General features: G+C 46.2%; 1 protein-coding gene across 2 annotated transcripts in view; it reads right to left on the bottom strand.

Annotated features, from left to right (window-relative positions):
• Positions 1–15,485, bottom strand: part of MND1 (meiotic nuclear divisions 1) — a 98,783-nt gene that overhangs the window by 39,927 nt on the left and 43,371 nt on the right. The window lies entirely within an intron of this gene.

Genomic DNA, 15,485 nt, shown 5'->3' with positions numbered 1-15,485 from the left:
GTGTTTTTTTTCTGCTCACAAATTAGATTAATCTATTAGAGAGAGTACCAAAACCCCAGCGGGGGGGGGGGGGTTAGGAGTTGGTTGTTTCAGTGACCACAAGGCCAATGCTTACAGCTACAGTCAGTTACCGTAATATATGATATATTTCAGACAGCACATATTTATGTAACAAAGTTTCTCTTTAATGTTTCAATTTAGTTTTGTTTTAAAAATAGGATTTTTGTACTCCCCCTAAAATCCTTTTCTCCGAGTTCATGGACGGACACAGCCTTAATCTTGACAAAAGTGGGTATTAGCCTTCATTCTGGAGTGACTAGGCAGAAACTTATAAAAAAAGTGTTAAACACATCACACACCATACAGTACCGTCCAAGGGGCGGTCCCTCTGGGTATAACCCCTCTCTCTGCATCTCGCAGATCAGTTCGTCAAAAAGCAGTACAAACAAAAAAGGAGGGGTGGGTGCTGTGTCTGTCCATGAACTCAGAGAAAAGGATTTTACGGTGAGCACAAAAATACTACTTTCTCTTTCGTTCATTGATGGACACAGCCTTAATCTTGACAAAGTGGGACGTCCCAAAGCAGTGTCAAACGAGGGGTGGGAACAGCATAAAAATAACTTTACCCCAAGACAAAACAGAGCTCCTCAACTGAGGAGTTGCAACTCTAAACAGCCGCCTGCAAAACTGCCGAAAGAAACATCCGAAGATGCACTCACATCAACCTGGTGGATTTTCGTGAAAGTGTGAATGGACAACCAGGTCGCCACCTTACACACCTGGGAAACAGACGCTTGATGTCGGAAAGCCCAAGAGGCACCTATTGCCCTGGTCGAATGCGCCGTGACAGGAAAGGGAGGCGCCCGACCCCTTATGGCGTAAGCCTGAATCACGATCTAGAGATGGTGGCCGACGAGACAGCCAGGCCCTTCTTAGGACCAGCCACCCGAAACAAACAGTGAGTCTGACCTCCGGAACAAAGCAGTAGCAGACAAGTATACTCTCAGAGCTCGGACAACGTCCAAGGAATGCAACGCCGCCTCCTTAGGAAGCGACGGACGAGGACACAAGGATGGAAGTACAATGTCCTCATTGAGATGGAAGGCCGAAATGACCTTAGGAAGAAAAGAAGGCTGCGGATAAGGCAGCACCACCTTATCCTTGTGGAAGATCAGATAGGGGGCCTTGCATGACAAGGCTGCCAGCTCAAAAACCCTTCTAACTGATGTAACAGCCACCAAAAAGACCACTTTGAGAGTGTCAACAAGGGAATCTCCCTAATATTTTCTGAAGTTTCTGAAGCACCAAGAGGACCAGGTTCAGGTCCTACGGAGGTAGGGAAGGACGGACCGGAGGGACCACATGCCGAACCCCCTGCACAAACTAGAGAGTGAGCCGCCAGGAGTCATTGAAAAAAGACCTTCAGGGAAAAAAATCTGCCCCTTGATCGTACTTAAGGCAAGCTTGTGGTCCACCCCCGCTGTAAGAACAGCAGGACTCTGGAAACCAAAATAAGTACGCGGATATGTAGGCCTTCCAAATGCAATGGTAAATCTTCCTAGAGGATAGCTTCGGTGCCCTCCTCATGGTAGAAATTAGGGTTTTCCCGATACCGATACTGAGCATTTGCTCGAGTACTTGTACTCGCGCAAATGCTTCTGATGCTTCCCCCCCGATACCTTTTTCCCATCCCGAGAGCGGGTGGAGAGGGGGCGGAGAGCGGAGCAGAGCAGTCCTCGGGTATGGAGGAGAGCTGCTGCCACCTAATCCCCAAGGAAAAAGCCATGCCCCCCCCGCCCCTGCCGTCTAGTTGATTAGCGCTTGGGGAACATAACAGCTTTCATTTGAATAGGATTGGACGGGTGATCTGCCTATCAAAGTGCCTGGGCAAGGGGGAGCGTCTATATATGACGAAGCGTGGCGGGGAACACACAGCTATTCAAATGAAAGCCGTTATGTTCCCCGAGCGCTGATCAAATAGACGGCGGCGGGGGGGGGGGGGCTTGGCTTTCTCTTTGGGGACACATGGCTGCATTTAGGGACGTGGCTGCATTTAGGGACGTGGCTGCATTTAGGGACATGGCTGCATTTAGGGACACGGCTGCATTTAAAAAAAAAAAAGTATTGGTAATCGGTATTGGCGAGTACATGAAAAAAAGTATCGGTACTTGTACTCGGTCCTAAAAAAGTGGTATCGGGACAACCCTAGTAGAAATCACTAAATCCGACAGGCCCTGGTCTTTTAGCACCTGGCTTTCAATAGCCATGCCGTTAAAGCCAGCGACTGTAAAGCAAAATTAAGTATGTGACCTTGAGACAGCAAGTCCTCTCAGCGGTAGATGCCAAGGGATGTCTGCTACTAGACGCACTAGGTCAGCATACCAAGGACGTCGAGGCCAATCCGGTGCAATTAGAATTATTGGGATCCCCTCTGCCTCCACTCTGCGAAGCAGATGAGGAAGGAGCTTCAGAGGAGGGAAGGCATAGATTAGCCGGTACTGACTACACGGTGCCACCAACGCATCCGTCACGTCTGCCCATGGTTCTCTTGACCTGGCCACAAACTTCAATACCTTCAGATTGAGTCGAGACGCCAGGAGATCTACGTCTGGCGTGCCCCATCTTTGGCAAAGGAGCTGAAACACCTCCAGGTCCAGTATCTGGCGACTCAGGTAGTCCACCTGCCAGTTTTCCACGCCCGGAATGTATACGGCCGACAGGGCCAGTATGCTCCTTTCTGCCCACCTCAGGATGTGGGCGACCAACGCTGCAGCCGAGCTTCTTGTTCCTCCTTGATGGTTGACATATGCCACCGCCGTGGCGTTGTCCAACTGGATCCTGACTGGACACCCCTGTAGCCTCCAAGACCATGTGGAGAGGCACAGCCTGATCGCCCGGAGTTCCAGGACATTGATCATCAAGTGGGATTCTTCCGGAGTCCAGTGACCCTGGGCCGACTGGACCCCCAGACTCCCCCCCCCCCCCCCCAACCGATAAGGCTGGCGTCTGTCGTGACCACCATCCAGTGAAAAGGAAGGAACGACTTCCCGGACAGAAGTGCCGGTGATGTCAGCCACCAAACCAGGGAGGTCCCGACTAGGTGGCTCACCCAGATTTGACAATCCAGGGACGATAGGCACTTGTCCCATCTGGACAGAATTTCCTTCTGCAACACTCGAGTGTGAATTTGAGCATACGGTACCGCCACGAAGGAGGCTACCATGAGACCCAGGACTCGCATGCAAAAGCGGAGTGACAACCATCTTTGGGATGTCAACTGCCGCAGCCCGAAGAGTCTGCAACCTTTCCACAGGGAGAAAAACTTTCACCTCTGAGGAGTCCAGAATCAACCCCAGATACTCTAGGCGTTGAGTCGGCACCAATACTGACTTCTGAGTGTTCTGCACCCAACCAAAATCTCAGAGGATCTGACAGGTTATAGACACGATCACCTCTAATTCTGAGCTTGAAGTGGCCCTCAGAAGAAGATCGTCCAAGTAGCCCACGATAGCGATGCCACAATGTCTTAGTAGGGCCAGAATCGGGGCAAGCACCTTGGTGAACACCCTTGGTAACGATGCCAGGCCAAAGGGGAGAGTCACAAATTGGTAGTGGTCTTCACCAACCGCAAAGCGCAGACATCTCTGATGCATATGGGGACATGCAAGTATGCGTCCTTGATGACCAAGGATGCCAGAAAATCCTCCGGATGGAGGGCAGCGACAACAGAGCGAACCGACTCCATCCGGAATCCTTGTACCTTCACAAAGCAATTGAGAGCCCCGAGATCCAGGATTGGGCGAACGCCCTCCTTCTTTGGTACTACGAACAGGTTTGGGTAAAACCTCTGAAATTGTTCCTGTACTGGGACAGGAATGATTACCCTGTGTACCAGCAGATCCTGAACTGCGCCAAACAGGGCTGTCCGACGGGTCGCCTGAAGCTGGAGGTTGGAGGGAAAAAATCTGTTTGGTGGGCAAGAGAGAAACTATCTTGTACCCTAAGGAAACTACTTCGCAAACCCACCGGTCGTAGATCTGCGATGTCCACCAGGTCGCGAATTCGCAAAGACACCCCCTCCCACACGAGAGATGGGTGGGGGCAAACCTTCATGCGGACTTGGATTTGTTCGCAGGCTTGCGAAACGAGGGACGCTTCTGTCCCTCAGCAGGCACTTTATTGGCCTGGGATCGTTTACTGGCCGTGCTGGGCGGACGGAAAAAAATGCTTGTGCACAGTGAAGGAGGGCCCTTGTCTACGGCGTGGCTCCTTACCCTTTTTGGATTGTGGGAGCAGCGTACTCTTACCCCCTGTGGCATCTTTAACAATGTCATCCAGGGATGCTCCAAAAAGTCTGGCGCTCTTAAAGTGCAAATCCATCAGGGCCTTCTTGGAAGATTGGTCCGCAGACCAACACTTTAGCCAGAGCAGATGGCGTAACGCCACTGCATAGCTTGAGGCTATTGCCAGCAGAGGAATAGTGTACAAGGCTCATTCACAGACAGATTTTAGGCCCTGTACGAACTGGTCGGCTAGCGCTACCTCATCCGAGGGAGCCTGACGTGCTTTTAACCCGTTGTGCAGCATCTTTGCCCATTCAGTGAGTGTCTGAGACACCAGGGCCCCAACTATCACAGCGGAGCCCACCACCGTGTATAGGTTGCGGGAGACCGCCTCAGCCTTTTTGTCCGCAAGGTCCTTGAAAGCAGGAGCCTCTTCCACTGGAATCTTGGTTACCTTGTTTAGTCTGGACACAGGAGGGTCCACCATCGGAGGAGAGGTCCATTTTTTCAGGAAACAATCCTCAAGAGGGCAACGCACCAGTAAATTTTTAGGGACAGAAAAAACCTGTGGTTTGTCCCATTTCTTGTATAAAAGGTTGTCTAGATAAGGCACACAAGGAACACCTTAGCAGTGCGGGTCGGCTTACGGAACCCAAAAGGAACCAAAGCCTTTGTTGCTTTCGCAGACTCCTCTATTTTTAGACCAGAGCCAGACCAGACCAGAGCCTTTTCGCGTGCTGACACGGAATCCGGAGTCATCCTCACTGTCCGGCCAGTCCTTAGATACATCAGAGCCAGGGTCATGACTCGTAGCTGTATCCGGCTCCTGCATCAGAGTTGTCCCCAGAAGATGGCGGGGGAGTTTTTTTTTTCCCACGCGCCGCTTCCACCTTGGCAACAAAAGCATCTAGGATTGCCGACATAGTGTCCGATACATCGGGTGCAGGGGCATCAATTGCTAGCTCAAGTGTTTCAGGGGAAAAGGCGTCTGCTTCCGACGCCATGCTGACCCATGTGCCCGACACCCACAGGGATTCCAAGGCAAGGTACAACAACCCACCCTCCTAGCTGCGAGAGAGACCCCAGAGGACTCACTCAAAAACACAGCGTGCACCAGAGCACAGCGTGGATCACAGGTAAAATGGCCGCCGATTAGCAGATAGAGGCCAAACAAGGCGCAGACCACAAAAACATAGCCACCGAGCGTCAGATAGAGGCCAAACCCAGCATGGACCACAGGCAAAATGGCTGCTGATTAACAGATAGAGGCCAAACACAGTGTGGAACACAGGCAAAATGGCCCCGACAGCATGGATGGGAACACACAGGTAAGCAAACTTTTCATGGCAGCTTATAGCATTTGTAAGCGGACGTACAGCGCAGTTTCCTCACAGGTGAAGCCCCCCAGGTGAACCCCCGCCCCAGCAGTCAGCCTAGCTCAGAGAGCCCAGGAGGTGACTGTCGGCCTGGCCGATGCGACTCGGTCCTATAGACCAGTTATATGCTATCCCTGGAGCATGTAGCCACCCGTAGAGCGACGGGCATGTCGTGGACGACCCAGCGCATAGCTACGGTCAGCACAAGCTCAATGGCTGAAACTGGGGAGACTACTAGGATCTGGGATCTAGCCTGTCCCCCAGTCGGCAGTTGATTGTAGATGACAGGAACAAATAAAATAAAATAAATCTTTTTGGAATAGACCTCCAGGCCTATGGGCCCGAAGGAGCCACGTCTTCACCTTAGCTAGGCAGAAAAAAACTGATCTGCGAGATGCAGAGAGGGGTAATAGCCAGAGGGACCGCTATATGGTGTGTGATGTGTTTAACACTTTCGATAAGTTTCTGCTTAGTCACTCCTGAATGAAGGCCTATACCCACTTTGTCAAGATTAAGGCTGTGCCTGTCCATGAAAAAAAGAGAAATATCAATTCATATTCACTGCAAAGGATATCAGTAGGGATACCACACCATCTGTGTACAGCATTCCATCAGTATTCACCTGCTGGGAAGGGTCTTTTGAATAATGCAAGGGGTCACCTCAAACATTTCAGTGCCTTCTCTGTTCTTGGCAGTCCACAAATTCAGCCTGAAAAGGGTCCGATTCATATGGGGAAAAATGAGATCAGCCCAAACAAAGAACTAATTTGGGGTACATGCTGGTGGGTTGAAATGCCTGCTTCCTTCTCTCAAGAACTACAGCAGTGACAGGCTTCTGCAGCTTAGTTCTCAGCCATTACAAAGGCATTTTGTGAGCCTTTTTGAAATTTTTGTTGATCTAACAAATAGTGTAACAAAACGACACATGTTGCACAAGGATGAGAGACCTCATAGCACCACTGAAAGTGTCACTGCTGAAATCTTATACTATGGGACGATCAATGTTTTATCCAGCATTTACTAGCAACTGAGGCATGAGTTTCATGCTGACCCTTTAAATACTGGTACATGTGAATAATATGTCTCCCAATTGCATGCTGCTGTGCTGCAGGTCTTTTCATTTCATCTTCCTTTTAGCCTGCATTGAAAAGTGGTCTGCATATGACTGGTGGGGCTGTTCATTCTCAACACACTGGGCCAGTTTCATTTGGCATGTAAACTTCGATTTTTTTAGATCTTAGTTTCCCTAAGCAGAATTAGCAACTAACCTTTTTTTAATTCAAACAAGTATGATTTCTCATTTTCACAATTCACAGTTGATGCAGGGATATTAAATGGCACAAACAGTTTCTAGCACTATCACCATTTCCCCTCCTCAGTTATTATGTTACTGAGAGTCAGGCCACAGAAAAGAAAATCCTGGATTCTCAGACTTGGCTGTGAACAGAATAGTCTCCAGCTTAGTCTGTGCTAAACAAAGAAAGCTGTCACAGAGTTCAGATACTGTCATGTGTATTGTTTCAGCTGTTCATATATACATCTGGCCACTCATGCAACACTGACAGATTAAAGCTATATTGTGTATTTTTAAATCAGTGACTGCTCACAGTATCCATACTTCAGTAAACGACAATATATTTCTAAAAGCAAAGAAGAATTTCAAATTGTTGACCATTGAAAGAACAGTTATGAAGGCATTTAGGCTTTATTCCAATGAAATATGACACAACCAATTATATTGATTATCTATTAAAGTCTATTGCAGAGACTCATGAAAAAATAAAACTTTTCGGATGGAACATCCAGCTATGTATCACTACAGCACTTAGTAAAAATTGTAGCCTGTGTATGACATCTGTGATACTCTCAGATACAGTATCTGGGAACAGAGGAATAAAAACAATTCTGTTTTGCATAAGAACAAATCACATTTATTTCTGAAGATGCAATTTCAAAAGAAGTACAACAAATTAAGCCTTTTTCATGTTGCCTTTAATTTGCCTTTTATACATTGCTTTCACTGAATGAGAAGGGGCGGGGAAAGAATACATTTTCCATCCATTTTGTTGTTTCATTTTTGCAGAATGTATAGCATTGGTGTGAACTTGTAATTAGTGTCTTCGCTGCTCGTGTCTTGGTTTGTGAACGCTTCCTGTGAAGCATTATTAAACTAACATAATCCCAAGTACAAAAAAAAAAAAAAAAAGAAGAAGAAAAACACGAACCCCCCACACACATCCTTTATGCTTTCATTGTGCACAAGAGAGGCCTGATGTGTGCTTCTCTTAACCATTTCCTTACTACAAGATATGAGGGTGTGTTTATGCAATGGAATTATACCGACCTAATTTTACTTGCAGAGAGAAAAAGCTGTTAATAAGCATCCAAACTCTTTTATGATGCTTACGTTAACTGACTGGGTGTAAGGGAATGAAGTGCTATAGTAGCTTTATGTAAAGTGGCGTGCGCTAAACATGTTCTGATAACAATTTACATATTCTTTTTACAATGCTAAAAAGCCCATACACATTAGATGACATGTCTGATCTGGCCATTTTGAGGGGCCAGGTCTATGGAGATAAGCAGGTGACAACTCATTTCAAAAGGAGAAGCAACAAGATAGGTACTAAAACCTGTCCTAATCAATAGTGTTCCTCCTGAAATAAACAAACAGTTGGCAGCATCTTCCTACGCTGCCCCTTTCTCCCACAAAAGATACGAATGCTCAGCAAAAGTATCACATGACCAGGTGTCAGGGAAGCACACTGTACATAACTGTACAGCCGTGCCAAAAAATTGGGAACGACTCAAATATTAATTCTCACAAAGTCTGCTGCCTCAGTTTTTATTATGGCAATTTGTATATACTACAGAATGTTATAAAGAATGATCAGATAAATTGCAAAGTCCCTCTTTGCCATGAAAATGAATTTAATCCCATAAAAAACAGTTCCACTGCATTTGTAAAGAAGGCTTCAGGGTGCCCAAGAAAGTCCAGCAAGCGCCAGGACCATCTCTTACAGTTGTGATTCAGCTGCGGGAACGGGGAACCACCAGTGCAGAGCTTGCTTAGGAATGGCAGAAGGCAGGTGTGAGGGCATCTGCACACACAGTGAGGCAAAAACTTTTGGAGGACAGCCTGGTGTCAAGAAGGACAGCAAAGAAGCCACTTCTCTCCAGGAAAAACATCAGGGACAGACTGATATTCCACGAAAGGTACAGAGATTGGACTGCTGAGGACAGGGGTAAAGCCATTTCCAATTGCTTGGGGCATCCGGAAAAAACCTTGTCCAGAGAAGAAAAGGGAGTGGGCTCACTTACAATTTTGCCTAAACACAGCCATGAATAAAGAATGGTACAAAAACAAAAACATTCTCCAAAAGCAACTTTTCCCCAACCATCCAAGAACAGTTTGGCGACGAACAATGCCTTTTCCAGCATGATGGAGCACCTTGCTATAAGGCAAAAGGGAAAAAGTGTCTTGGGGAACAAAACATCAACATTTTGGGTCCATGGCAAGGAAACTTCCCAGGGCTTAATCCCATTGAGAACTTGTCATCAATCCTCAAGAGGCAGGTGAACAAAAAAAAAACACAAATTCTGACAAACTCCAAGCATTGATTATGCAAGAATGAGGTGCCATCAATCAGGATATGGCCCAGAAGTTGATTGACAGCATGCCAGGGCGAATTGCATAGGTCTTGAAAAAGAAGGGTCAACACTGCAAATATTGACTCTTTGCATATACTTAATGATATAGTCAATAAAAGACTTTGACACGTATGAAATACTTTTAATTATACTTCCGTATACAATAGTAACATCTGACAATAAAAAAAAAATAAAAAAACACTGAAGCAGCAGACTTTAAAAAATTATATTTGTGTAATTTTCAAAACTTGAGGCCACGGCTGTAATTACAGTCTAATCATGACGGCACAACAGTGTCTCATTTATGAAAGGGTCTGAAGGAAAAAAACTGGAGTCAGACAGCTTATGTTGACCCAGTCAGGGTATCCCAGTATGATTGCTGTGGGGGATCACCGACTGTCAAACTCCAAAGTTTTATAAACAAGGTCCATTGTGCATAAAATTAGACCTCTCCTCATTGCTTCACAGCAGCCAATAACGCTCTTATGAAGTTTCACTGCAATTTAATTTATCTGCTGTGCAGCAACAAAGATGGTTCTTATTTTAGATGTGCCCCTGTATTCCTTATATTTAAAAACTTTATATAATGCAGTATCTAAAAAAAGCAATAGGATATACTGTGTATACAGTATCTCACAAAAGTGAGTACACCCCTCACATTTTTGTAAATAATATATTATATCTTTTCATTTGACAACACTGAAGAAATTACACTTTGCTATCATGTAAAGTAGTGAGTGTACAGCTTGTATAACAGTGTAAATTTGCTGTCCCCTGAAAATAACCTAACACACAGCCATTAGAGGGGACAGCAAATTTACACTGTTATACAAGCTGTACACTCACTACTTTACATTGTAGCAAAGTGTATTTTCCTCGGTGTTGTCACATGAAAAAATATAATAAAATATTTACATAAATGTGAGGGATGTACTCACTTTCGTGAAATACACATACACACATATATATATATATATATACATATACATATATACATACACATACACACACACACACACACACATAAATACATACACACACATTTTTTTTCCTGTGACAGGAATGGAAAGTCTAGCTTTCTATACATATTTGAAGTGTTCGACATTTAGAACAAAAACTTCTGGGTCACTATCGAGGAGGGGTACTTCCCGCTTTCTCAGTTAGCGTACACTATGTAGCTGGGCATCTGTAGTGTTGGATTTTAAACTAGGAGTTAAAAAGGTATTGTAAAAATAAACCATCAAAAGAGAATATTAGATCTCAGTCACCTTGGTTGGAAAGCCTGTCTCTATAAAAAATCCTGCTAGTGTACAGATCCAGTTCCCTATAGTCAACCAGTGTACATATAACCTATTAAAAGTGTTTGATACCCACTTACAAAATCTATTGATTCTATTGTTATTTGCCTGTCAAGTTTTTTGCTAGCCAGCCTTTGAATTGGGATGTGAATTTTGCTCACCTTTTAGTATACATTTGGATCTAAAAATATATGGCTTCCAAATATATATGTCAGGCTTTCCATTGCACTAACAATACTATGCAAATGTTATAGGGGAACTCAAAAGCTGAATTTCTCCAATCTCCACCCACCATCTCTTCTCCTTCTCTCGCAACAGACAACAAAGTGCACAGACACAATAAACCTTGGGGTTCATTACTCTTTTAAAGCAATGCTAATGGCACTACAATTTCAAATACAAGGATTACTGCGTTATATACATATGTCCCATAAACATGTAATCTTTAATGCCTTTGTCAAATGGATTTTGCATGTTCTCCCTGTGCCTGCATGGGTGTCCTTCAGGTACTCCGGTTTCCTCCTAAACTCCAAAGACATGCTGATAGGTTAATTGGTTCCTGTCTTAGGCTGCATTCACACCTTAGTGCGGCGTTTTGTACCACGATTTGCCGCGACAAATTGCGGCGTTTTTTACCGCGATTTGCCGCGACAAAAACGCAGCGTTTTCCACGGTTTTCGCTGGAGGGGTGATTTACACAATGTCGGCTATGCCGAACGCCGAAGCCGAAAAAAAGGGTCAGGGACTTGTTTTGAGCTTCAGGCATACGCCGTTTCGGCGTGGAGATGTGAACCATCTCCATAAAGAACAATGTTAAATCACCCCTCCAGCGTATTTCAGGCTGCAATAGCGTCGGGCTTCAGGCGTTAAAACGCCTAGGTGTGAATGGAGCCTAAATTTACCCTAGTATGTGTAATCATGAATATGAGTTAGGGACCTTAGATTGTAAGCTTCTTGTGGGAAGGCACTGATATGAATGTACAATGAATATGTAAAGCAGTGCGTAAATTGACGGCACTATATAAGCACCACTAATAATAATAATAAATTCCTTCTGGTTTTGTTGTTGAATTGTTTAAGCAAATAGAAAGGAATTAAACCAAATGTGTGGCTTCCATTCATTTCTTCCCACCTTGGTCTTATGTTTCATGATACTTATCTCCTGCATTAAACACATCAGGAAACTCTGTAGGACAGAAACTATATGCTTCCTCACAATCAGAGACCATGCTGTGAAAGCATGCATCTGTTTGCTTCACACAGTTCTTTTATGAATTACCACAGGATAGAAGATCATTGTTTGTGGGACCACTTTGCTTATATTACTTCATCCCCTGCTATCTAGAGAAAAGTTCCTACAGCTTCTACAAGCCAGAAAAACCTTTAAATCCCCAAAACAGACTCCCTTGTGTAGTACATTGGTTGAATGCACATTTGGCTAGGGGTGGAATGAATAAATACAAATACCTTATTAATTGCTCCCACAGGCCAAAATCATCATGTGCAATGCAGGACCAGCAGTTCTGCATTGTATGGGAGGATACCAAGGGACGGATCAAAACACACACAGGGGGAAATGTGCTGGCTGTTGCGGGTGTGAGGACTGAGGTAAGTACTTGAACTTTCCCTTGCCCCAGCCAAATTGGGAAATTTAAGCCATGAAATGGATGCATGCAGGGCTAGGGAGGAGGCTGATGGGAGAGGGTGCACCATATAAGTACGTTTAAAAGCAGCCTGGAGGCTTAGGCTTTAAAGAGTAACTACACTTTTGTTAAGAAAAAAAATATATATATATATATATATATATTGTGAGGGATTAGCTCGTGGGGATCACCTTTTCTGAAATCACAGTCTGTAAGCAGGCACTTTCTTTTAAGTCTGGCGGATGCCAGATTTTATTTATAAACGGTTTGCAGATTAAAATAAACAAAACAGTAAATTAAATCCTTGCCGTCCGGCGCTAAACTAAACAAACAGGATCTCCTCTCTATACAGTGTGGGGCTAGTCCCTGACACCCACAAAACATGCAGTAAAGCAAACCTTTTCAATCCAGCACTCAGCGCTCCCCTCACTCAGGTCCCTTCCTGAGTTTCAAGCCAGAGCCCTGCTGTGCTCTCTTCCTGGACATTTAAAGTCCAGCTGATTGTGGACTCCAGTGGACCCAAACATCCGGACCGGAATCCTAGCCAGGCCCAGAGGCTGTAAAACCCGGAATGGATTCCGGTTCAGTCTCTCATAATAGAACGTATGCGAGGTGAAATGTACCTATGATCATGTATCGCACCTCGCATACTGTCACATATCCTCCCCCTCTGCTCAAGCCCCTGCGGCTGAGCACTTGACCCAACCATACAGTGCACACGGGAGAGGGCATCTGCATTATTTTGGAGCTTCCCTGGCCTGTGCTCCACCGCAAATTTAAAAGGCTGTAGAGCCAGGAACCACCTTGTCACACGAGCATTTTTCTCCCTGTTGTCACACATCCACTTCAGGGGAGCATGGTCTGTGACCAGCTTAAATGACCTCCCCAGTAGGTAATACCTCAGGGAGTCTAAGGCCCACTTAATGGCGAGACACTCCTTTTCTACGATGGCATAATTTTTCTCGTGCTTGTTCAGCTTCCTGCTCAGGTATACCACTGGGTGCTCCTCACCATCCCTGATCTGTGACAGTACGGCCCCTAGTCCCACCTCAGAGGCATCCGTCTGTATAACAAACTCCTGGCTAAAATCCGGGGTTACTAGTACGGGTACCATACAAAGAGCCTGTTTTAACTTCTGAAATGCCCCCTCGGCTTCGGGGTTCCATTTGACCATGACCGACCCCTTACCCTTCGTTAGATCGGTCAAGGGGGCGGCAATGGTGGCAAAATTGGGTATAAAACGCCTGTAATACCCCGTAATGCCCAGGAAGGCCCTCACTTGTTTTTTATTGACTGGTTGGGGCCATTTTTGAATTGCCTCAATCTTATTGGTCTGCGGCTTGACCATCCCCCGGCCAATAATGTACCCAAGGTATTTGGCCTCCTCCAGGCCTATGGCACATTTCTTTGGATTGGCCGTGAGACGTGCTTCCCTAAGGGAATCTACGACCACTTGTACACGGAGCAGGTGCGATTCCCAATCTGGGCTGTGGATGACCACATCGTCCAAGTACGCCGCTGCATACGAGCGATGTGGTCTCAAAATTTTGTCCATCATTCGCTGGAATGATGCAGGGGCTCCGTGCAGACCAAACGGCATCCGCTTATACTGAAACGAGCCCTCAGGAGTGGAAAAGGCAGTCTTCTCCTTGGCCAATTCAGTAAGCGGTATCTGCCAATAACCTTTCGTTAGGTCTAGGGTCGTTATGTAGCGAGCCTGTCCCAACCTGTCCACAAGTTCGTCGACCCGGGGCATCGGGTAGGCGTCAAATTTGGACACACTGTTAAGTTTTCTAAAATCATTACAAAACCTAATACTGCCATCAGGTTTTGGGACCAGCACTATGGGACTTGACCACTCACTGTGAGACTCCTCGATCACATCCAACTCTAACATATTTTTTATTTCTTCTGCAACTGCCTCTCGCCGGGCCTCTGGAATTCTATATGGTTTTACATTTACCCGAACCCCTGGTTCCGTCACTATGTCATGTTGGATCGTGTTGGTCAGTCCGGGTAAGGGGGAGAAAAAGTCTCTATTTTTCTGCACGAATGCCCTAACGTCACTTTGCTGTGCTACGGACAGGGAATCCGTGATGGGAACGTCAGGTATCACGGGTATCCAGTCTGTTGGAAGTGGGGACGTGGCCAGTAAAGTCTCTCGGTCCTTCCAGGGCTTTAAGAGATTTACATGGTAAATTTGGTGTGGTTTCCTTTTCCCTGGCTGGTAGACTTTGTAGTTTACCTCCCCCACCCTTTGGACAACCTCAAAGGGACCCTGCCACTTGGCTAAAAACTTGCTTTCTACCGTGGGAACCAGTACCAACACTCTGTCCCCCGGGTTGAAAGTACGGACCTTGGCACCCCGGTTATAGACCCTCCTTTGGGCCTCCTGGGCTCGCTCCATATGTTCCCGTACTAGGGGCAGAACGGCTGCGATTCGGTCCTGCATCAAGGAGACATGCTCTATGATGCTCCTATATGGACTGACCTCTCCTTCCCACGTTTCTTTAGCAATATCTAGCAGGCCCCTGGGATGCCTACCATACAAGAGCTCAAAGGGGGAATAGCCTGTGGAGGCCTGTGGAACCTCTCGTATGGCAAACATGAGATATGGTAGCAAAAAATCCCAGTCTCTCCCATCCTTGTCGACCACCTTTTTCAACATACTCTTCAATGTTTTATTAAACCTTTCGACCAGACCATCTGTCTGGGGGTGGTAGACAGAAGTACGGAGATGGGAGATTTTGTACAATCTACACAATTCCTTGGTAACCCTTGACATAAAAGGGGTGCCTTGATCGGTCAAGATCTCTTTTGGGATCCCCACTCGACTAAACACCTGGACTAATTCCTTGGCAATAACCTTGGCGGAGGTGTTATGCAAGGGTATGGCCTCAGGATAGCGAGTCGCATAGTCCAGGATCACCAGAATATGCTGGTGACCTCGGGCAGATTTCGCGACCGGCCCCACCAGGTCCATGCCAATCCTTTCAAAGGGGACCTCAATTATTGGTAGAGGAACAAGGGGGCTGCGAAAATGGGGCGATGGTGCTGACATTTGGCACTCGGGGCACGATTCACAGTACTCCTTGACCTCTGCATGCAAACCGGGCCAGAAGAATCTTTGGGTGATTCTCTCCCTGGTTTTTTCGACCCCGAGATGTCCCCCCATTACGTGACCATGAGCCAGGTCTAGCACCACCCTGCGAAAGGGTTTGGGAACCAGTAGCT

The sequence above is a fragment of the Rana temporaria genome, chromosome 1 (assembly GCF_905171775.1).
Source record: "Rana temporaria chromosome 1, aRanTem1.1, whole genome shotgun sequence".
Classification (NCBI taxonomy): Eukaryota; Metazoa; Chordata; class Amphibia; order Anura; family Ranidae; genus Rana; species Rana temporaria.
The sequence above is the reverse complement of the archived record's forward strand: the minus strand, read 5'-3'. Positions and strand labels throughout refer to the sequence as shown.